Consider the following 23,311-nt stretch of genomic DNA (forward strand, 5'->3'; position numbering starts at 1 on the left):
GGAACCAGAACCTGTGCCATCAGCGTCAGGCGTGAATGAAATTGCAGCTCGCCCTCCGTCTCCTGTTGCTGACGACCCTTCCGCTCTACCATCTCCCACCTCCTCTCCCTCCTCCAGTCAGTAACTCTTCTTGCCTGTTCACTCGATGCCAGCCCCTGGATGCCAGCTGTTGTATGGTACTACTGTACTTTTCAAGGTACTGTACTGTAAGATTAAAAATGTTTTCTTTATTTTTTTTTTGCATATTAATTGTGTGAAAAGTACCATAAACCTGTTACAGTGCAGTACTATATAGCCGATTGTGTTAATTGGGTCCCTAGGCTAACTTTGTTGGACTTAACGAACAAATTGGACTTACGAACGCGCTCTCAGAATGGAACTCATTCGTATGTAGAGGACTTACACTGTATCAGCGAAGGGCGTTTGTGGTGAGGCTCGTGATTTCTATTTAAATACATAAGAAGAGTGAAAAATCTTTATTTCCAGATTGTGTCCAGTACAAGTGAGACAGTTTTGATGCAGTTCTCTTAAACTAATCAAAATCAGCAGAAATGGAAAAGCTGATTTCAGTGCTTCTGTGGTGAAAATCCCATCACCTGGGAGGCCAAAGTGTTTCAGCCAAGCTAGTGGACACAGAACTACTTTCAGGATGAGTTCAAGGTTCTTTGAAATGCCTCACTCTTAAAGAGCACAAGGAAACCTTTCCCAGTTAATATTCTGTAACTATTTGGCAGTTGGTTTGTTTTTTAAAGGCAGATAATGTAGAGAAGTATCTGCATTATTGGAGAGCCTCAGTATTTTTTCTTTCTGCCTTTAGGCCAGTTGATTTTCCTTAGGAAAAGCTTCTAACTCTCCTGACTTGCCTCTTCATACTGTATTCAAAATAAACACATTAGAGGGATGCTGAAAGAAGAATTTCATCTGAAAGAGATGCTCTGTGATATTCTCTGGGTCCCTTACATAGGATATCGCTATTAATTTATTTTCCTTTTTGCTCTGTTATAGATCTTGCTGCTCAGGAATTTTGCATTTATAATATTGAGATGGTAATACAATATTGATTAATTTAACTAGCAATTAGTTATTTTATATGCATCCTCTAAAGCAGTTAGGCATTAACAATATTTTACTATTTTCTGCCCAGTGTTGTTAATTTAAAAATATGAAACAGGGCTTCCCTGGTGGCGCAGTGGTTGAGAGTCCGTCTGCCGATGCAGGGGACACGGGTTCGTGACCCGGTCCGGGAAGAACCCACATGCCGCGGAGCGGCTGGGCCCGCGAGCCATGGCCGCTGAGCCTGCGCGTCCGGAGCCTGTGCTCCGCAACGGGAGAGGCCACAACAGTGAGAGGCCCGCGTACCACAAAAACAAACAAAAAAACCCACAAAAACAAAATATAAAAATATGAAACAGACCTCATTGTTTGCATAGATGGCTGTTGAAGCAGTTGCTGTCTGTAAGATGTGACCTTGTGATTACATCAAGACAAAATTCATTTTGAAGGCCAAATTCGCTTCTAAAACAGACTTTGGGATTCTGTTCTCAAAGATATATTTTGTTTGATGAACTTTCTTAGAAATACATCATGTCCCTTTAATCTGTGGCCTGCTTGTCAGTTGTCTGCTGTTATGAAATGACTAAATATTTATGTTTTTCCAGTTGAGCTTAGGGAAAAAACACAACTCTGGTAAATGTGTTTCCTTTAACAGAAGGCTCAGTGTAAAACGGGAGAGAAGTAGTATTTATAGTTGTTTTCCCTTTTCTGGATGTCACCCGCCTTTCAAACGCAGCCTGTTTTCTTTCAAATGTCTCTTTTTTACTGGGGACCTCGAGGCAGACCATGGACCCCAGACCGAGGGGCTGTGGAGACGTTTGGTGGTTGTGCCTCTTGTCCTGGTGGAAGGCGGCGGCCACCCCCCTGCCTCTGCCATCAGCCTGATCAGCTTGAATGCTTTCACGTGCGCATGACGAGGCCAAGAAGGAGAGAAAGACCCAGTGTCCCTTCCTCCAAGGACATCACAGGCTCGTAAGGCACGTTAATGTCCAGGTTCGTTTTGCTCTCTCCTTGGAAAAAGAATAAGGGAAGAAGCATTAAGGATGGAGGTTGACTTAAGGCTGTGAATGGCAGAAAGGCTGACCCTAAGGAACAAAATGAAATGAAACCAAACAACCACAAAACAAAACAAAACAAAACTGACAGGCAGCCTCCAGGCGTGGCCATGCGTGGCACAGACGTGATTCCTGAAGACTCTTGCCATTTTCTTCCCGCAGAACTGCTCTGGTATATTTTTTACCACGTTTCTCTAAGACGGAGAGTCAATGGACCCCTCTGGGGAATTTGAAAAGCTGCCAGGAATTGCCTCGCCGAGTTCTGAGAGTGGATAAGGCAGCACAGTGATTTACAAGTGGAAAGGTACACACGTGTGCACACGAACAGTGTCAAGTTGAGGGATGGTAACGATGAACAGCATACGATGTTTTGGGTTCTAAGCAGGTTCAAGAGGCAGAAGAGCTGATGTGGATGCGATTTCAGAGCACTGCCGTGTTTTCTAGCTCCGGAACGCCATCTCCCTAGTTTCTGCCCTACCTACAGGTGACATGTCTCAGGGACTCAGCTACTGGCAGAGCAGCTGCTTTGGTTGGTCTTCACAGATTTCCTTGCCATCACCTCTTAACAATAATTTCGGGGCCTTTTTTCTCTGCTTGGCTTCTGGAGCACAGGTGTGCCAGGGCTGGCACCTCGGACTTACTAGAAAGATGGCCCATATCTCTATTCAACTCTGTACTCAGGGACTTCTGTTAGTTTCTTGAAATTGCCCAGGATAGGGATAGTTACTCCACAAGAATTGCCAAATGCTTCAAATCAGAGGATTTCCCCTGGAGAGCCGGTTGCTAAACATTTAGTAACACACCACTTCTGAGACACTGGGGTCCCTTCCACCCGCCAGAGCTGACATCATGGCCTGGCCTTTCCTCTGTCTCTTCCAGACTGGACTGTCCCTGATCCTCTGTCTCTAGAATCTATCTCTGCTACTACACCTTTCCCTTTATCCCACCTATAAACGTACCTGCTTTTCTCATCCTTAAGAAACCAACTAGACAAATAAGATAAACCTTCTTCTAATTGGATCGTAAACTTCTTGAGGGCAGGACTGAGTCTTGCGTGCTCTTGCATTCCTAGCTGCTGGTAATTTCTGGCACACAGTAGGCATGCAACAAATGTTGGGTGAGTGAACACGTGTTTCTTTTTTTCTTCAACTGCTTTCCCCTTTTCTCTCTTTGTTGCTTAGTGCCTTTCATGAATAGCCTATGTTGACCTTCCTGTATCCTCCCAACCTTCCACTAGCAAACCTTTGGAAACTGGCAACATTATTGGAGGTCACCCAGAGGTTTTGACTTGCTGAATCCAATACCTTTTTATCAACCTGTGTGGTTGGTTGATTGAATTTCTCATTCGTATTCAGCTCTCTGGAGATCGACGCTGTGAACTGTTTCTGCCTTACTGAATGCCCTTCCTTGGCCTCCAGGACTTGGGTCCTTTCTAGATTTTTCCTAATTCTCTGACTGCTCCTCCCTGTGTTCTTGGTTGTCCAGTTTTCTTCCTTCAGTCTCTCAAATAGTTCAGGTGCTCTGCTCAATTGGATTCTGCCTGCATACCTCCGTTGTGGGAGTTATTCTGCAGCTGAGGGTCAAGCGTGGTAATGGGGGAGTTGGTATTTGTGATTGTTCCTTTACAACCTTGTCTTTCCCACTAGACTCTCAACTCATGGCAGAGCCCACCTCTAGTTAGTGCTTAACTCAGTGATGGCACCTGGAGGAAACTGACTTAGTGGATGTTGGATAGATGGATGGATGATGGACGGATAGATTGTTGGATGGATGGATGGATGGATGATGGATGGGTAGATGGATGGATGGATGGGTGGATGATGGATGAATTGATGGATGGATAGATTGATGGATCATGGATGGATGGATGATGGATAATGGGTGATGGAAGAATGAATGGAGGAACAATTGAGTGAATGAATGGATTTGAAGGGTAGGTTGAACTTAGATTGTGGAAAGAAACAAGTATCAACATAACTTCTTAATTATAGAGACAAGTCATTCAACATTTCTGAACTGTGTTCTGAGAGTAAAAGACACTCTACAGTGTGCCTCTCCTGCATACTTTTTCACTTTCATACCTTTGCTCATCTCTCTCCTCTACCTTGTATACTCTCCTCCCTGTTCTCATCTATTGAATACTAAGTGCCTATGGTATACTCACTCCTATGAAGAGGCATTGCCATTCCATGAGGCTAGATGGAATTGCCACCTCTTTTGTACTTCTCTTATGACCCTCACCACATTCTGCCTCCAATCAGTCATTTAACCAGAAGTGTAATCCCCCCATCAAATCCTTTGTTTACTGAGGGCACCATTCTGTGTCACCTCTAGTACCTGGACACTCAATACATATATAGACTGAGATAGATCACTTATCTTGATAATAGTTATTTGTTTCTCAAGTCTTAAGATATAACGTTATAAGTAGGAAGATTTATGGGCTGGGCTAATTTCCAGCAGATCATTTTATTTAAAAAATTAGAACAGAAAAGTGTATCCAGCATGTCTGTTTGAGTTGGACACAGATAATAAAAGAGAGGAAGGTGGCTCTTTTGAACATAGACACTGTAGTGTATAGGATGCTTCGTGTCTTCAGGATTGATTAATCCTGCCGTCCCCCACCCAAAGCAGAATCCCAGGGGACTGCCTTCATTTTTTCCCCTGACATCGCAGCATATTGGTTTTGTCCTCAGGTCCCCTCCTCTCATGGTTCTGAGATGGCTGTCACAGTTCCAACTGTCCCCAAGACAGGACAATATCACATGACCTTTCTTTGTCAGCCAAGAGACTTTCTCCAGAAGTCCTCTTGTTATGTCCCCCAGGGATGAATTGGCCAAAATGATATCACATGCTCATCCCTAAACCAATCAGTGGCAAGAGGAATGGGTGCCCAATGATCAGATTTGTCCCTGAAGTTGGGGTAGGGTCAGCCTTTGCCAGGGCATGTCGGGGGGCTGGGCTACATACCCAAGCAAAGTTGGGTTTCCTTTCTCAGGAGAAGGGGGCAGCCAGTGTGTCCGTTGCCTTTGCCACCTGTGGGGAGGGGGCTCTAAACAGATGAGCGGGCTCATGGTTCACCGTGACTGTCCCTGGTGTCGCCGCTGGGAATGAAGCCTTTCCACAAAAGACGGCTGTTGTTCACTCAAGGTCTGGGGTGTTTTCTGTCGAGAAGGCAGCAGCTCTCTAGGACATCTAGTTTTCCATCTTCCCAGTAGCTGACCTCAGCTTATGAAACATTCACTGTTGCTGACACAGGTGGCCAGGAAAATCTGTGCGTAGGGAGTGGCTTCTTGTCTGCGTGTTTATGGAACGAGGACGTTGCATGTCCCTGAACATACGATGCCTTGTGTCTCTTCTCTTGGCACTGCCACAAACACTGTCTCCTTGGACTCACACCATCTCTGTCTAACCCATGGCTTGCAGATGGGCAGACTGAGGTGGAGAGCAGTCTGCTGGCCGCTGGTGGTCAGCACCAATCTGGCCCTGAGCCCAGTCTCTCTGTGCACCACGACTGCTTTGCAAATTAAACTTGCCTGTGAGATGCTCAGGTGTGTTTAACTTTGACCATTTCCAGTGAGAATTTTCCAACGATCACGATCACATGTGTTCTCCTACTGCGTAGATCAGGGGGCTCATTGGATCCAGGGGTGATGGGGTTCAGGGCACTTGACCTTGGCAGGGCTGGGCACCATGTTCTTCATCCTGTGCTTTCTGCAGGACCGAGGGCTGTTCAGCTGGCTTGAGCAGTTTGCTCTCATACCAGGGTTCTCAAATGGCTGTGTTTTTTGACTTCTTGAGTCTGGTTTGCATAATTTTCTGACTTTTCTGCTTTGATTGGGCCGGTTGTTACCTCACGCGGCTGGTAGCGTGCCTTTTCTCTGGCAAAGCTTCTCTCTCCCTAGACTTCGTGACATCTTTTTGGATCCTTTGTGGGCTTCTCAGCTGCATTACAGATAATTTACGTTGTCAGATAAATGCCCTCTGGATAGATGAAATATTAATAACATTATAACGCTAATTTTAAAATACCCATTGCACATATTTATTAGAATCTTCTCTGGCCTTTGCTCTTGTCTTTAAATCAGGTCCAATGATATTCAATCATAAATCAAGTGTTTCTTTTGGCATAGAAGAGGTTTGGGCATGAAAACATACTATAGGATGACACAGTATAGGAAATTTTAGCCCAGGCTTTTAAAACCCATGTTCCCTTTGCAGCAATTGGAAACTAAATACTATTTTAACCACTTGTCCGTGGAAAGCATTTAACCAAATAATAGTCAATATTGGCTTTTGGATTTAGAGAAAAAGAAATTTGGAAACACCTTAATTAACTCAAGATCTGTGTGGCCATGCAAAGCATGACCTAATTCACTGCTATCCCCTCCTTTCCTGCTGAGCGGCCTGTCTCTGAGCATGGGAGGCCCCATGGTTCCTTGAGGCTGGATTCTTATCCCACATCACTGTGAAGAAAACACTTTGCAAACGTGTTTAGGATTATACAATCATTATTATGTAGTTCTTCTCTGATTATCCAGATGAATATTCTTGGTTCTGAAAATTTGGAAAATGCCCATGATTATAAAGAAGAAAATAAGACTCCCCAGAAATCACATTGGAAACCCAAAGACCACTTCCAGTAGTGACTTCCTGCACTTTCTTAGAGCCCTCCTCCTCTTTCTATCTCCCCTCTTGTTTTTTTTTTTTAATTTTTATTGGAGTCTAGTTGATTTACAATGTTGTTAGTTTCTGCTGTACAGCAAAGTGACTCAGTTATACATATGCATATATCCACTCTTTTTTTTGTTAGATTATTTTCCCATATAGGCCATTACAGAGCATTGAGTAGAGTTCCCTGTGCTATACAGTAAGTCCTTATTAGTTATCTATTTTATATATAGTAATGTGTGTATGTCAACCTTATTCTCCCAGTTTATCCCTCCCCTTATCCCCTGTAGAAAACAAACCGTAAGTTTGTTTTCTACATCTGTGACTCTACTTCTGTTTTGTAACTAAGTTCATTTGTACCCTTTCTCCTCTCTTGTCTTTCATCCATCTGTTTTCTGTTTATGATACTGGAATCAGACTATGTATATCGTTTGTATCCTAATTTTCCACCAAGAATTTGGATTTTCCATATCCTACCAAACCCTTTGCCCCACCAGTTGAGCAATTTGGTTTAAATATCTTGATGCACAGGCCCGCAGCCTTCAGGTGGAGTTGGCTGGGGCCTCTTGGGTGGAGTGGGAGTCTCAGTTGGTCTGTGGAACCATTTATAAATAATATTGTCCATTGCAAATATTGATTTTGATGCAATACTTAAGGATTTTCTAACTTGAAAATATTTTTGACTGAAAAAGCTGCCGTTTGCAATTAGTCATGTTGTGAGGATTTTGTTAAATGTACTAAATATTTTGGGATTGGATATTTGATTTGGAAACTTGCATAAGCACAGAAATTCCTGTATCTCCAAAAAAAAAAGAAAACAAAAAAAAAACCCAGAGAGATTGGATTTTAGAGCTGCACCGACAGGCATATTCTGAGGAAGATTTTTTATTTTTATTTTATTAATATGGTAGTTCTCTAACCTCTTAAAAAAATATGGATCCTTGTGGCATCTACAAATTAAAAAGACTGTTTGTTTCCTGGGACTAAAACAGTTGTTTAATTACAGTTCTCAGGATGTTGAATAAACCCCATTACTCTTTGTTTTGAGCAGACAAAAGTGCTAAAGTAATGATCTGGGGAAACCATTATTACTAAAGCTATGGGCTGTGAGGAAAGGAAAACATTTTCAAAATATTTTCTTTGCAAAAGTATACGTGATCTTCAGTATATCCATTCAGGCTTGGCCCTCATTTCATTCCTAATTTTTGCTTTGTAATGCTGAACTTCCCTGGGAGAAATGTTGCCCCATCTCCCTCCCTCACTTTTTTTTTTTTAAAGTAAGAATTTTAAGTTCATTCCCCTTTTAGGATATTTTAAAGTAATGTTTCAGAAATAGGATTTGTCACTAAATGTATAGTCGATCCTTGGTGTTAATATTTGGGAAAAAAACAGGGCTTAATATATTGAAATTCTCTTTCAGGTTGTTCCAAGATCTTTGAAGACCCAGGAAAAAGCCGTGTTGACCAAAAGGAAGACAAATGACTCACAGAGAGAAAAGATGGGGGAGCCAAGGGCAATTAAAGGTAAAACAACAAAACCCAGAAAACCCTACCTTTCCTAGTCAAGAATTTTTAGAAAAATGTGAATGTAAATATTTTATATCTTCAGTATTTGATATTTGTGGTCCCAGACCTCCAAAGACCTTTTCTTTGGTCCTTTGGTGTACTTAGAGGACTTATATTGGTTCCATTGATTCTCCTGCACAAATAAGATGCCCCTCGCCCAGTACTACCTATTCCTGCCTTCAACACTGTAGAGTTTTTTTTTTTAAGAGAAAAAACCCCCGTAAAAATCAGTGGGGGGAGTCTTATTTCACAGGTGTCTTAAGACTCTCAACTATTTAAATAAACAAAAACTGGATATTACAGATCATGTATGATGTTTCATTTATGCAGCATAGAATAGCAATGACTTAGTGGATCTACACTGAGGAAAGAAACCTTGGCTATACATCAATGGCTAAATGAGTGTATAGTTAGCTATATTTAGAGTTTAGTAAGTTCTTCATGCATCATTTTATTGTATTTTTTTTTTAGGTGGGAGAATTTTATTTTATTTAAATTTTTTTTTTATTTTTTAACATCTTTATTGGAGTATAATTGCTCTGCTTTATAACAAAGTGAATCAGTTATACATATACATATGTTCCCATATCTCTTCCCTCTTGCGTCTCCCTCCCTCCCACCCTCCCTATCCCACCCCTCTAGGTGGTCACAAAGCACCGAGCTGATCTCCCTGTGCTATGTGGCTGCTTCCCACTAGCTATCTATTTTATGTTTGGTAGTGTATATATGTCCATGCCACTCTCTCACTTTGTCACAGCTTACCCTTCCCCCTCCCCATATCCTCAAGTGCGGTCTCTAGTAGGTCTGTGTCTTTATTCCTGTCTTACCCCTAGGTTCTTCATGACTTTCTTTTTTCTTAGATTCCATATATATGTGTTAGCATTCAGTATTTGCTTTTCTCTTTCTGACTTACTTCACTCTGTATGACAGACTCTAGGTCCATCCACCTCACTACAAATAACTCAATTTCGTTTCTTTTTATGGCTGAGTAATATTCCATTGTATATATGTGCCACATCTTCTTTATCCATTCATCTGTTGATGGACACTTAGGTTACTTCCATGTCCTGGCTATTGTAAATAGAGGTGCAAAGAACATTGTGGTGCATGACTCTTTTTGAATTCTGGTTTTCTCAGGGTATATGCCCAGTAGTGAGATTGCTAGGTCGTATAGTAGTTCTATTTTTAGTTTTTAAAGGAACCTCCATACTGTTCTCCATAGTGGCTGTATCAATTTACATTCCCACCAACAGTGCAAGAGGGTTCCCTTTTCTTCACACCCTCTCCAGCATTTATTGTTTGTAGATTTTTTGATGATGGCCATTCTGACTAGTATCAATGAGGTGATACCTCACTGTACTTTTGATTTTCATTTCTCTACTGATTAGTGATGTTGACCATCCTTTCATGTGTTTGTTGGCAGTCTGTATATCTTCTTTGGAGAAAAGTCTCTTTAGGTCTTCTGCCGATTTTTGGTTTGGGTTGTTTGTTTTTTTGATTTTGAGCTGCATGAGCTACTTGTATATTTTTGAGATTTATCCTTTGTCAGTTGCTTCCTTTGCAAATATTTTCTCCCATTCTGAGGGTTGTCTTTTCATCTTGCTTATAGTTTCCTTTGCTGTGCAAAAGCATTTAAGTTTCATTAGGTCCCATTTGTTAATTTTTGTTTCTATTTCCATTTCTCTAGGAGGTGGGTCAAAAAGGATGTTGCTGTGATTTATGTCATAGAGTGTTCTGCCTGTGTTTTCCTATAAGAATTTTATAGTGTCTGGCCTTACATTTAGGCCTTTAATCCATTTGAAGTTTATTTTTGTGTACAGTGTTAGGGAGTATTCTAATTTCATTCTTTTACATATAGCTGTCCAGTTTTCCCAGCACCACTTATAGAAGAGGCTGTCTTTTCTCCATTGTATATTCTTGTCTCCTTTATCAGAGGTAAGGTGACCATATGTGCATGGGTTTATCTCTGGGCTTTCTATCCTGTTCCATTGATCTATAGTTCTGTTTTTGTGCCAGTACCATACTGTCTTGATTACAGTAGCTTTATAGTATAGACTGAAGTCAGGGAGTGTGATTCCCCCAGCTCCGCTTTTCTTTCTCAAGGTTGCTTTTGCTTTTTGGGTTCTTTTGTGTTTCCATACAAATTGAGAAATTTTTTGTTCTAGATCTGTGAAAAAAGCCATTGGTAGTTTGATAGGGATTACGTTGAATCTGTAGATTGCTATGGGTAGTATAGTCATTTTCACAATGTTGATTCTTCCAATCCAAGAACATGGTATATCTCTCCATCTGTTTGTATCATCTTTAATTTCTTTCATCAGTGTCTTATAGTTTTCTGGATACAGGTCTTTTGTCTCCTTAGGTAGGTTTATTCATAGGTATTTTATTCTTTTTGTTGCAATGGTAAATGGGAGTGTTTCCTTAACTTCTCTTTCAGATTTTTCATCATTAGTGTATAGGAATGCAAGAGATTTCTGTGCCCTAATTTTGTATCCTGCTACTCTACCAAATTCATTGATTAGCTGTAGTAGTTTCCTGGTAGCTTCTTTAGGATTCTCTATGTATAATATTATGTCACCTGCAAACAGTGACATTTTTACATCTTCTTTTCTGATTTGGATTCCTTTTATTTCTTTTTCTTCTATGATTGCCGTGGCTAAAACTTCCAAAACTATGTTGAATAATAGTAGTGAGAGTGGGCAACCTTGTCTTGTTCCTGATCTTAGTGGAAATGGTTTCAGTTTTTCACCATTGAAAATGATGTTGGCTGTGGGTTTGTCATGTATGGCATTTATTATGTTGAGGTAAGATCCCTCTATGCCTATTTTCTGCAGGGTTTTTATCATAAATGGGTGTTGAATTTTGTCGAAAGCTTTTTCTCCATGTATTGAGATGATCATATGGTTTTTATCCTTCAGTTTGTTAATATGGTGTATCACATTGCTTGGTTTGCGTATATTGAAGAATCCTTGCATTCCTGGGATAAACCCCACTTGATCATGGTGTATGATCCTTTTAATGTGCTGTTGGATTCTTTTTGCTAGTTTTTTGTTGAGGATTTTTGCATCTATGTTCAGCAGTGATACTGGCCTGTAGTTTTCTTTCTTTGTGACATCTTTGTCTGGTTTTGGTGTCAGGGTGATGGTGGCCTCGTAGAATGAGTTTGGGAGTGTTCCTCCCTCTGCTTTATTTTGGAAGAGTTTGAGAAGGATAGGTGTTAGCTCTTCTCTAAATGTTTGATAGAATTCGCCTGTGAAACCATCTGGTCCTGGGCTTTTGTTTGTTGGAAGATTTTTAATCACAGTCTCAATTTCAGTGTTTGTGATTGGTCTGTTTATATTTTCTATTTCTTCCTGGTTCAGTCTCGGAAGGTTGTGCTTTTCTAAGAATTTGTCCATTTCTTCTAGGTTGTCCATTTTATTGTCATAGAGTTGCTTGTAGTAATCTCTCATGATCCTTTGTATTTCTGCAGTGTCAGTTGTTACTCCTCCTTTTTCATTTCTAATTCTATTGATTTGACTCTTCTCCCTTTTTTCCTTGATGATTCTGGCTAATGGTTTATCAATTTTGTTTATCTTCTCAAAGAACCAGCTTTTAGTTTTATTGATCTTTGCTGTCATTTCCTTCATTTCTTTTTCATTTATTTCTGATCTGATCTTTATGATTTCTTTCCTTCTGCTAACTTTGGTGTTTTTTTGTTCTTCTCTCTATAATTGCTTTAGGTGTAAGGTGAGGTTGTTTATTTGAGGTGTTTCTTGTTCCGTGAGGTAGGATTGTATTGCTATAAACTTCCCTATTAGAACTGTTTTTGCTGCAGACCATAGGTTTTGGGTTGTCGTGTTTTCATTGTCATTTGTTTCTAGGTATTTTTTGATTTCCTCTTTGATTTCTTCAGTGATCTCTTGGTTATTAAGTAGTGTATTGTTTAGCCTCCCTGTGTTTGTATTTTTTACAGATTTTTTACTGTAATTGATATCTAGTCTCATAGCATTGTGTTCGGAAAAGATACTTGATATGATTTCAATTTTCTTAAATTTACCAAGGCTTGAGTTGTGACCCAAGATATGATCTGTCCTGGAGAATGTTCCATGAGCACTTGAGAAGAAAGTGTATTCTGTTGTTTTTGGATGGAATGTCCTATAAATATCAATGAAGTCCATCTTGTTTAATGTATCATTTAAAGCTTGTGTTTCCTTATTTATTTTCATTTTGGATGATCTGTCCATTGGTGAAAGTGGGGTGTTAAAGTCCCCTACTATGATTGTGTTACTGTTGATTTCCCCTTTTATGGCTGTTAGCGTTTTCCTTATGTATTGAGGTGCTACTATACTGGGTGCATAAATATTTACAATTGTTATATCTTCTTCTTGGATTGATCCCTTGATTATTATGTAGTGTCCTTCTTTGTCTCTTGTAATAGTCTTTATTTTAAAGTCCCTTTTTCCTGATATAAGAATTGCTACACCAGCTTTCTTTTGATTTCCATTTGCATGGAGTATCTTTTTCCACCCCCTTATTTTCAGTCTGTATGTGTCCCCAGGTCTGAAGTGGGTCTCTTATAGACAGCCTATATATGGGTCTTGTTTCTGTATCCATTCAGCCAGTCTATGTCTTTTGGTTGGAGCATTTAATCCATTTACATTTAAGGTAATTATCGATATGTATGTTCCTATTACCATTTTCTTAATTGTTTTGGGTATGTTTTTGTAGGTCCTTTTCTTCTCTTGTGTTTCCCACTTAGAGAAGTTCCTTTAGCATTTGTTGTAGAGCTGGTTTGGTGGTGCTGAATTCTCTTAGCTTTTGCTTGTCTGTAAAGGTTTTAATTTCTCCATCGAATCTGAATGAGATCCTTGCTGGGTAGAGTAATCTTGGTTGTAGTTTTTTCCCTTTAATCATGTTAAATATGTCCTGACACTCCCTTCTGGCTTGCAGAGTTTCTGCTGAGAGATCAGCTGTTAACCTTATGGGGATTCCCTTGTGTGTTATTTGTTGTTTTTCCCTTGCTGCTTTTAATATTTGTTCTTTGTATTTAATTTTTGATAGTTTGATTAATATGTGTCTTGGCGTGTTTCTCCTTGGATTTATCCTATATGAGACTCTCTGTGCTTCGTGGACTTGATTAAATATTTCCTTTCCCATATTAGGGAAGTTTTCAACTATAGTCTCTTCAAATATTTTTTCAGTCCCTTTCTTTTACACTTTTTCTTCTGGGACCACTATAATTCGAATGTTGGTGTGTTTAATTTTGCCCCAGAGGTCTCTGAGACTGTCGTCAATTCTTTTCATTCTTTTTTCTTTATTCTGCTCTGCAATAGTTATTTCCACTATTTTATCTTCCAGGTCACTTATCTGTTCTTCTGCCTAAGTTGTTCTGCTATTGATTCCTTCTAGAGAATTTTTAATTTCATTTATTGTGTTGTTCTTCATTGTTTGGTTGCTCTTTAGTTCTTCTAGGTCCTTGTTAAGCGTTTCTTGTATTTTCTCCATTTTATTTCTAAGATTTTGGATCATCTTTACTATCATTATTCTGAATTCTTTTTCAGGTAGACTGCCTATGTCCTCTTCATTTGTTATGTCTGGTGGGTTTTTCCCTTGCTGCTCATCTGCTGTGTGTTTCTCTGTCTTCTCATTTTGCTTAACTTACTGTGTTTGGGGTCTCCTTTTTGCAGGCTGCAGGTTCGTAGTTCCCGTTGTTTTTAGTGTCTTCCCCCAGTGGCTGAGGTTGGTTCAGTGGGTTGTGTATGGCTCCTGGTGGAGGGGACTGGTGCCTGTGTTCTGGTGTATGAAGCTGGATCTTGTCTTTCTGGTAGGCAGGACCACGTCCGGTGGTGTGTTTTGGGGGTGTCTGTGACCTTATTATGATTTTAGGCAGCCCCTCTGCAATTGGGTGGGGTTGTGTTCCTGTCTTGCTAGTTGTTTGGCACAGGGTGTCCAGCACTGTAGCTTGCTGGTCGTTGAGTGGATCTGGGTCTTAGTGTTGAGATGGAGATCTCTGGGAGAGCTTTTGCCGTTTGCTATTACGTGGAGCCAGGAGGTCTCAGGTGGACCAATGTCCTGAACTTGGCTCTCCCAGCTCAGAGGCTCAGGCCTGACACTAAGCCACAACCTCAAGACCCCATCAGCTACACGGGTCAGAAGAAAAAGGAGAAAGAAAGAAAGAAAGAAAGAGAGAGAGAGAGAGAAAAAGAAAAGAAAAAAGTTATTAAAATAAAAAAAATATTAAAAATTAAAAAGCAATAAACAAAAAGGAAAGAAGAGAGCAACCAAACCAAAAAACAAATCCACGAATGATAACAAGCATTAAAAACTATACTAAAAAAAAAAACAAAACAGAAAAGGAAAAGACAGAACCTTAGGACAAATGGTAAAAGCAAAGCTATACAGACAAAATCACACAAAGAAGCATACACATACACACTCACAATTTGGGATGATTTGTTGTCTATTCAGGTATTCCGCAGATGCAGGTACATCAGGTTGATTGTGGAGCTTTAATCCACTGCCCCTGAGGCTGCTGGGAGAGATTTCCCTTTCTCTTCTTTGTTCTCGCAGCTCGCAGGGGCTCAGCTTTGGATTTGGCCCCGCCTCTGCATGTAGGTCACCGGAGGGCATCTGCTCTTCGCTCAGACAGGACGGGGTTAAAGGAGCCGCTGATTCGGGGGCTCTGGCTCACTGAGGCCGGGGGGAGGGAGGGGCACGGAGTGCGGGGGCGTGACGTTGCACCAGCCTGAGGCGCGCCTTGCGTTCTCCCAGGGAAGTTGTCCCTGGATCCCGGGATCCTGGCAGTGGCGGGCTGCACAGCCTCCCGGGAGGGGAGGTGTGGATGGTGACCTGTGCTTGCACACAGGCTTCTTGGTGGCGGCAGCAGCAGCCTTAGCGTCTCATGCCCGTCTCTGGGGTCCGCGCTGTTAGCCGCGGCTCGCGCCCAGCTCTGCAGCTCCTTTAAGCAGTGCTCTTAATCCCCTCTCCTTGCTCACCAGGAAACCAAGAGGTAAGAAAAAGTCTCTTGCCTCTTCAGCAGGTCCAGACTTTTCCCCGGACTCCCTCCCGGCTAGCCGTGGTGCACTAACCCCTTCAGGCTATGTTCACGCCGCCAACCCCAGTCCTCTCCCTGCGCTCCCACCGAAGCCCGAGCCTCAGCTCCCAGCCCCGCCCACCCCAGCGGGTGAGCAGACAAGCCTCTCGGGCTGGTGAATGCCGGTCGGCACCGATCCTCTGTGCGGGAATCTCCCCGCTTTGCCCTCCGCACCCCTGTGGCTGTGCTCTCCTCCACGGCTCCGAAGCTCCCTCGCTCCGCCACCCAGAGTCTCTGCCCGCGAAGGGGCTTCTAGTGTGTGGAAACCTTTCCTCCTTCATGGCTCCCTCCCACTGGTGCAGTTCCCGTCCCTATTCTTTTGTCTCTGTTTTTTCTTTTGCCCTACCCAGGTACATGGGGAGTTTCTTGCCTTTTGAGAGGTCTGAGGTCTTCTGCCAGCGTTCAGTAGGTGTTCTGTAGGAGTTGTTCCACATGTAGATGTATTTGTGGGGAGGAAGGTGATTTCCACGTCTCACTCCTTTGCCATCTTGAAGGTGTCTCCTGTAGAGTTTTTAAAATCACTGCTTTCTAAGTACTGCAGTCATCACAACTCTTCCCTTCTACACTGCCTTCCACTTTCTTCTGCGCCTTCCAGAAGAGCCAAAGGGCCAAGAACAGTGTCCACAGGCCTGTGCTTTTATGATAACTATATTTTTTCTGTCCTATTACTAGGTTTGGTTCATACTTATTTTAGAGTTATTTTGCCTGAATTCAGTTGAAACCTCATTTCGAGAGGCACACACAGGGATTGAGTCTACACATTCATTAGCTATGCAAAAAAATAAATAAAGGTGGAGGATTTCAGCACTTTATCTACAAATCATGCCCCTTAGCTCTTCAGGACTGTCAGGCTTCCCCCCGAAAAGCATTCCAGGGGTTGGAAGAGATTATGGTGGGCCCCGTATAACACTCACTTAGGCCTTAGAACTTAAAAGAGTCTCTTCTCTGCTGACATTAAGCCAGGAGTGATGAGTAGATGGCACAACAGTCCATGTTGCCTGGGACGGTCCTTGAGCAGAGTTTGTGTCCCGTAAGAAATAGTGCAATTAAATTGGATGTGGTTCTTGAGGCCATGCCCCCATCAGGGCCTGTATTCTTCATCAGTTAAAATATTGAAAATAAAGGTGTGTTAGTTTGCAGGGCTGTTGTAACAAAGTACCACAGACTGGGGGAGCTTAGACAACAGAAATTTCTTCTCTCCCAGCTCTGGAGGCTGCAAGTCTGAGATCAAGGTGAGGGCAGAATTGGTTCCTTCCGAGGGCTGTGAGGGACAGTCTTCCCAGGCCCCTCTCCTTGGATTGTAGACCGTTGTATTCTCCCTGTGTTTTCACATTGTCTTCCCTTTACACAGGTCTCTGTTTCAAAATTCCCTTTTTTTAAAAAAAATAAGGACACCAGTCATATTGGGTTAGGGCCCACCCTAATAACCCCATTTTAACTTCATTTTAACTTCTAGAAAGACCCTGTCTCCTCATAAAGTCACGTCCTGAGCTACTGGGCGTTTGGGCTCCAACACATGAAGGGTTGCATGATGGAAACAGTTCAACCCACTGAAGTAGTTATTTGTATTCATTTGGAAAGATAAGCCATATCCTACTGAAGGAGTACAGTTTCTTATTTTTAGACAAATATAGAGGTACAGTTGGTTTCTCATTCTTCCACCTTCTACTGGTCTCTTTTTCTTTTTTTCCGTTATTTTTCTTCGGTATGCGGGCTTCTCACTGTTGTGGCCTCTCCAGTTGTGGAGCACAGGCTCCGGACACGCAGGCCCAGCGGCCACGGCTCACGGGCCCAGCAGCTCTGCGGCACGTGGGGTCTTCCCGGACCGGGGCACGAGCCCGTGTCCCCTGCATCGGCAGGCGGACTCTGAACCACTGCGCCACCAGGGAAGCCCCCACTGGTCTCTCTTGCTTACCTCGGGGAGTGCAGGCACCAGGGCTGGGGCCAGGGTCAGCCGAGTGAGGCACAAAGTTGAAGGAGATGCCCCCTCTCAGGTGTCGGCTGAGCACCTGCAGGAGCCTGAGGGCGGGGGTGGGACACCTCCTTAAATCATGGGCCCCAGGTGGGCGTCTCATTGGCCTCACACTCCATTTAGGAGACCACTGCCCAGAGCAGAGTCAGCCCTGTGCAGTACTTAGGGTAGGTTTTGCTGGTAAGGGACTGACATGCCTAATACCCTCTGATCTAGAACAAGTGCATCTCGTGATCAGCTCATTCAGTGAATGGATCCATTGTGATGAGTTTGCTCAGAGCCATTTCGTCTAAAATGTCTTCACTTAATGACTAGTTAGCTTAAAAATTAAAAATTCGGTTTTAACATTAAGGACAAAGGACCCTTATGAAAACCTGGCAATTTCTTTCTTGAGAATTGTTTTCCTCAAAGGTGCAAGATTTTATACAATATCAGAATGTGTGCTTTCTTCCCCAAAATGATTATCACTGATTAAGGGCTTACTCTGCACACAGCACTGTGAGAGGTTTTGGAGGCATGGTTCAGTCTGATCCTCACAAAGGCCTTGTGGAGTAGGCAGGGAAGATTAGCTACACAGTGGCTCTACTCAGGGACTAACCAGTTGCAATAGAGGCTGGCCAAATCTTGCATCACACCTGTGTGAACGGCTGAACATCAGTTTGGAGGTGGTAATTGAGGGGATTTTCCCTCCTGACATCAAATAGGTGGTGTATTTTCCAGTACCATCAACCCGTCTTCCAACTCTCCAATACCAACTGAGTATCCTACCATTTGATTCAATTCTGAGAGTACCTGGAGTTAGCACCGGACACCACAGGCTAAAGGCTCAGTGCCACAAGACTGCCGCCCACTTCAGAGGCCAGCAGAAAGTGTCAGGTCCTCAGGTTACCCACCGTTCTGTCCACCTTGGCTTCAGAGTTGGGGGTTCCCACAATCCCCCCCTCCAGGATTCAGTAATTTGCTAGAAGGAGTCACACAACTCAGGACACTGCTGTACTTACTGTTACAGGTTATTATAAAGGATACAAATGAACAGACGGATGGAGGTTTGTAGGTCGAGGTCCAGAAGGGTCCCAAGCACAGGAGCGTCTGTCTCCGAGGAGTCGGGGGGGACCACCCTCTTAGCACATGGATGTGCTCACCAACTTGGAAACTCTCCGAATCCTGTCGTTAGGGGTTTTTGTGAACATTTATCACATAGGCAAGATCAATTATGAATTCAATCTCCAGCTCTTCCTCTCCCTCCAAAGGAAGGGGGTGGGGCTGAAAGTGCCAGGCCTCTCACCCAGGCTTGGTGGTTCTGAGACCATCCTGAAGCTTTCTAGGGGTTTGCCAAGAGTCACTTCATTGGAGCAAGACATGGTCCTGTCACACTTAGCACTCAGGAAATTTAAGAGCTCTGTGCCAGGAACTGCCAACAAAGGCCGAGCGTGTTTTTTATTCTACCACGGTAATATCCCCATTCTACAGATGTGTAACCAAAGACCATAGAGAATAGAGTGACCTTTTCTAGGTTTCTGAGGAGGGAAACCGAATCTGGCTTCCATCTTCCATCTGACTCTGCACCTCTGCTTGGATGCACTACCCTCCATGAGAGCCCTGCCCCCATGCCTTCTAGGGCCTTCTCTTGCCCATCTCCCACTCCACACTGCCCTTGAGGGGCCTGGGAACCCAGAGCTCCTGCCCAAACTGGCCTGAGCGTCTTTCGGGCCTACACAGGCCTCTTTCCTGCAGTCCATCTCCTTGGGCAGGTCCTGTGTGTGCTTCTCTAGGCCTGAAGGATGGCCAGCATGGCCGTGTGGACTGGAGTGTCCCTATGACTGTGTGGGGACCTTGCAAACAGGCCAGAACTGGCTTGGGAAGAGAAGAGGGTTAGGGAGCGCCCATTTCTATTCTTGCCCCAGCCATGCAGATATGCAGGTCTTCTCTTAACCGTTTTTACAGTATTGCCTCCCCAATTACAAAATGCTTATTTTCCCTTTGGCCCTGTGCGCCAGTCCACACTTGATGCAATTATAGCTAAAGCAACCCAAATCAAATATGTGTTTCTGTGTAGTAAGCCATTGGCATTTGCAAAACAAGAACGAAGAAGGGAGCGTTTCATTTTTCAAGATACCCAGTAATAAAATAATACTGGATTGTGAAATCCAAAGTCATAAACATACATTACCAAAGGAATTTATTGCAAGAAATAGGTAGTAAAAGGGTTTTTAGATAACATGGATTCAGGTTTTGCAAGGCTTCAAGGGCAAGTAAAATAGAAAATAGAAGGCTCCCACAGCGATATAAAAGCATCACGTCATTCATCAATGACTAAATTTTTGAGAAATGCTCATTAGAAACACAAAAGTAAATTAGAAGTGCTCTTAAAAAATTCCATAAAAACCCCTCAAATGGCAAAAAGAACAGATACCAAATGACTGCAGAAACAGTCAAGGGTATTTGTGGAGGGAAGAGGCATGGGAAAGGAGGTAGAACTTTCATCCTTCTGGGCTTTAGGGACTTTGCTTCTTGGCCGATCTGGTTTGGAGGACGGCAGCAGCATTCACACGCTCTGGTTAGTAAATCCCTTGAGTGGATGATGACCTGATGGTGGTGGTGCGTTAGGGTCATAGACTCTGGCTCCCTAAGGTAGAGGAGCTGGGAGGAATTTTTGTTCCCTGCTTCCCTGCCTTTCTGCCAATGTACATGCCTCTTGTTCTTCAAGGCTTCTTGGTGGCATCGCCTTGATTCTCTGTATCACTCAGCTCTTACCCTCCCCTAGGTATTATCCACGTCCCTCATCTGGCATTGCCACTGGCCATCCGCTCTCAGGACTGACCTCTGGGTATCTGTGTGAATTGTTTCCCCATCTCTATCCCTGGAGGGGTAGACAAGCGACAGTGCTGCATCTGGAATCTATTTATCCCCTTCCCCACAGTTCCATCTTTATGCGTTGAAAGTGCCCCAAAGTTCCCCATACAAGACATGAGACATAAACAGTTGTTATTAGGTTTATGTCTTGCTTGGTTACAGATTGAATGGCCTTTGTAACTTCTGAGATGTTTCTATGGTCTTGGATATCCAGAATGTTGATTCCGTTTCATTATATTTGGAATCTCCAGCAGGCTGACAGGGTCCCACGATGTTAAGTGAGAACTCAGCTGTTCCTGAGAAGGGCTCTGAGAATCCCAGAGTCTTCTGGTTGGAGTTTCTCGGTTACTCTTCAGTTTCCAAACTCATTTTGAGGGTGGGATAAGGGTTTGAGATCATGTCTCTTAGATGGATGGAAATGGTTTGTTTGTGGGTTGGGATGAATTTCCTTTGAAATTTCTGTTGGAGTCTCCTTTTATCTCTCTAGCTAGGAAAGTTTTAAGGGGCATCTTGGTAATCCGGTTATTAAGAACGTATTGTGTATATTAGTAATTGACTGTCACAAAAATGCTGTGTAACAATATACCTCCAATCTCAGCGGTTTAAAACAAGTAGCATCTGTTCAGCTCATGAGCCTGTGGGTCGGCCATGTTGGCCTTGGCTGGGCAGTTCTGGTTCTGTAGTTTCCCTCTCAAGCCTGGGGATGGGTAGTCTTTCAGATGGATGATCTAGAGTGGTCTGGGCTGGAGAGATTGGATGACTGGGCTTTGTCCACATGCCTCTCATCCCCAGCACACTAGCCTGGGTGTGTTCCCATGGAGCTGGAAAGTTACAAGTGCAGGCACTTGATGCCTCTTGAGACTTGGGCTGTCTTGCTGTGTTCTGTTGAATGAATCAAGTCCAATGGGCAGCCCAAAAACAAGGCTTGGGGAAGCGCACCCTACTTAGTGAGAGGAACCACAGTCACATGGCAAAAGGCAGGGACCCCGGGAGGAGTGGAGAATTGGAACCATCATTTAATCTACCATAGTGTGACAGGAAAATGTAAGCAAGTTAGTCTCCCTTCTCTGTGTATCTACAACACATGAAGGGTATTTCGATTATCTATGTGTGTAATCAACTAGCCCCAAAATGAGTAGCTTCAAACAAGAACCCACTTGCTATTTCTCATAACCCTGTGGGTAGACTGGACTCAGCTGGACAGTAGTTCTCCTTTCTTGCTGTCAGCAGGGGCTGCAGTCATCTGAGAAACCACCATTCTGGAATGTCCAGGATGACTCCCTCGTGGGCCTGGCACGTGGTGCAGGTGTCAGCCGGACACCCACTTCAGGCCTCTGCCACGTGCTGCCCTGGGGCACAGGGACTGGGTTCCCAGAGGCAGGAAGGGAAAGCTTCTGGTTCTATGAAGGTCTGAGCTCAGGACCCCAGAGCATCCCTTCTGCAGCGTTCTTTGGATCAGAGGCAGTCATTAACTCAGCTGGGCTTGGAGGGGAGGGGACAAGCTTGTGGTACTAGCAGCAGCGTGTGGGTGCGGGGGGGGGAGCGACTGTGTGGGTTGGGTTACCCTAGAGAGGTGCTAAAACCTACAGAGAAAGCGGTCGTTCCTGAATGTGGGGTCCTGCAGTGGGGGGACTTGCTTTTGTCAGGAAACCTCCAGGATGGACCTCTCTGGGCTGAATGACCCTAGGGGCAGAGTGGTCTTTTCCTGGGGTGACTTCTGCTGCCCTGAGGAGGCCGTCTCGGAGGAGTGGAAGGAATTACCCATCCACCCCGCTCCCAGAGGAGCCAGCTCCGAGAGACCTTTGTCCAGGCTGCCTGCCATCCTCTGTCCTCGCCCATGTGCGCCAAGAGCGTGGGTGACCTTCAAGAGCTGCCCAATTCAATTTCAAGACAGTGCTTCATTCCTTGTGCATTTTTAGCAACTCTTATCCCCCAAAAGGACTTGCTTTAGAACTAGGGGGGAAATTGCCTACTTTCCAAGATCAAGAAATTTGGCTATAGGAAAAAATAATGTCTAAGGTTCCAAGTTTGTCATCTTGGACAGCCAAGCTTCCCCTGATCCTGGGAGGACGCCGTGGAGCCATGTGGGGGACAGACCCACCCCACACACAGACCCGGAGGCGAAGACCTCCCGTGAGAAGCTCATCTATGTTGGAGGTGGATGTGTTTGCACCTTGAGAGGGTCGGAAAGCCCAGAATACACATGTACTTGGGACTCGGCGAGTGCCCTGGCAGATCCCTGGAGTAATGTGTTCAGTAGCAAACTTGAAAGTCAGCTTTTGTGTCTGTAGTCCTGTAATGAAGATGTGAATTTTTGTTTTGTGGTTTACTACTGCTAAGAGTCATAGGCCAGATTTACCAAGAAGAAAACACACAAAAATAATAGTTAATAAAAAAGTCATGGCCCCTAAAAATGTAAATTAGAAGAGATATTTTCAGTGCCAGGAAACAACTGATGGCTAAGATCTACCGAGAACCAAAGTTGGGTTGGGGAATGGTTCCTGGAGCCTGGAGCCCTGGGGGAGGGTCCCGAGGATGGGAGAGGTCCCCATAGGATCTAGCTATGGCCAGACCGTGGCCAAGACTGCAGGGAGCCTCGAGTGGATGGTGGGAAGGGTTGGGGGCAAAATGTCCCTACTCTTCTCTCTTCCCGCCTTGTGATCTCCAGGTGGTGTCATGTTGATCAAACTTGACGGGGCCCAGAAGGTGAAGGAGCCCAGCTGAGGTAGTCTGTAGGGGTCAGCCCTGGGTGGGGGCATGGGGCAGGGGTGGAGAACCTGCGACGGGGAGGGGCAGACAGACAAGAACCAGAACGCACTGGTGCAGAATCTGAAGAAAGGAAAATTTTGGATGAAGTGTTTCTCCCTAGAGTATGGGCACCTTAATATTTCATTCATTTAAGTTTAAATTAAATTTTCAAATGAATTAAAGTATCTTCAAAATACAGGGTGAAACCTGTTAATTATGTCCAACCAAAGTTTCTTATGGGCTTTGGAGTCAGGCCAGTCTGACTTGAATCCTGGCTCTGTTGCTTAAGAATCAGGTGATCATGGACAAATTAGCAACC

General features: G+C 43.7%; 1 protein-coding gene across 4 annotated transcripts in view; it reads left to right on the forward strand.

The window, feature by feature from the left end:
* The window catches only part of ERG (ETS transcription factor ERG), a 281,719-nt gene that overhangs the window by 73,060 nt on the left and 185,348 nt on the right, over nt 1-23,311 (forward strand). For all 4 annotated transcript variants that reach the window (XM_029214406.1, XM_029214410.1, XM_029214407.1 and 1 more), the window contains exon 2: nt 8,200-8,302. The gene's annotated coding sequence lies outside the window, so the exon portion shown is untranslated. The remainder of the gene's footprint in view (nt 1-8,199; nt 8,303-23,311) is intronic.

The sequence above is a fragment of the Monodon monoceros genome, unplaced genomic scaffold, assembly GCF_005190385.1.
Source record: "Monodon monoceros isolate NGI ecotype Baffin Bay Population unplaced genomic scaffold, NGI_Narwhal_1 Super_Scaffold_11, whole genome shotgun sequence".
Classification (NCBI taxonomy): domain Eukaryota; kingdom Metazoa; phylum Chordata; class Mammalia; order Artiodactyla; family Monodontidae; genus Monodon; species Monodon monoceros.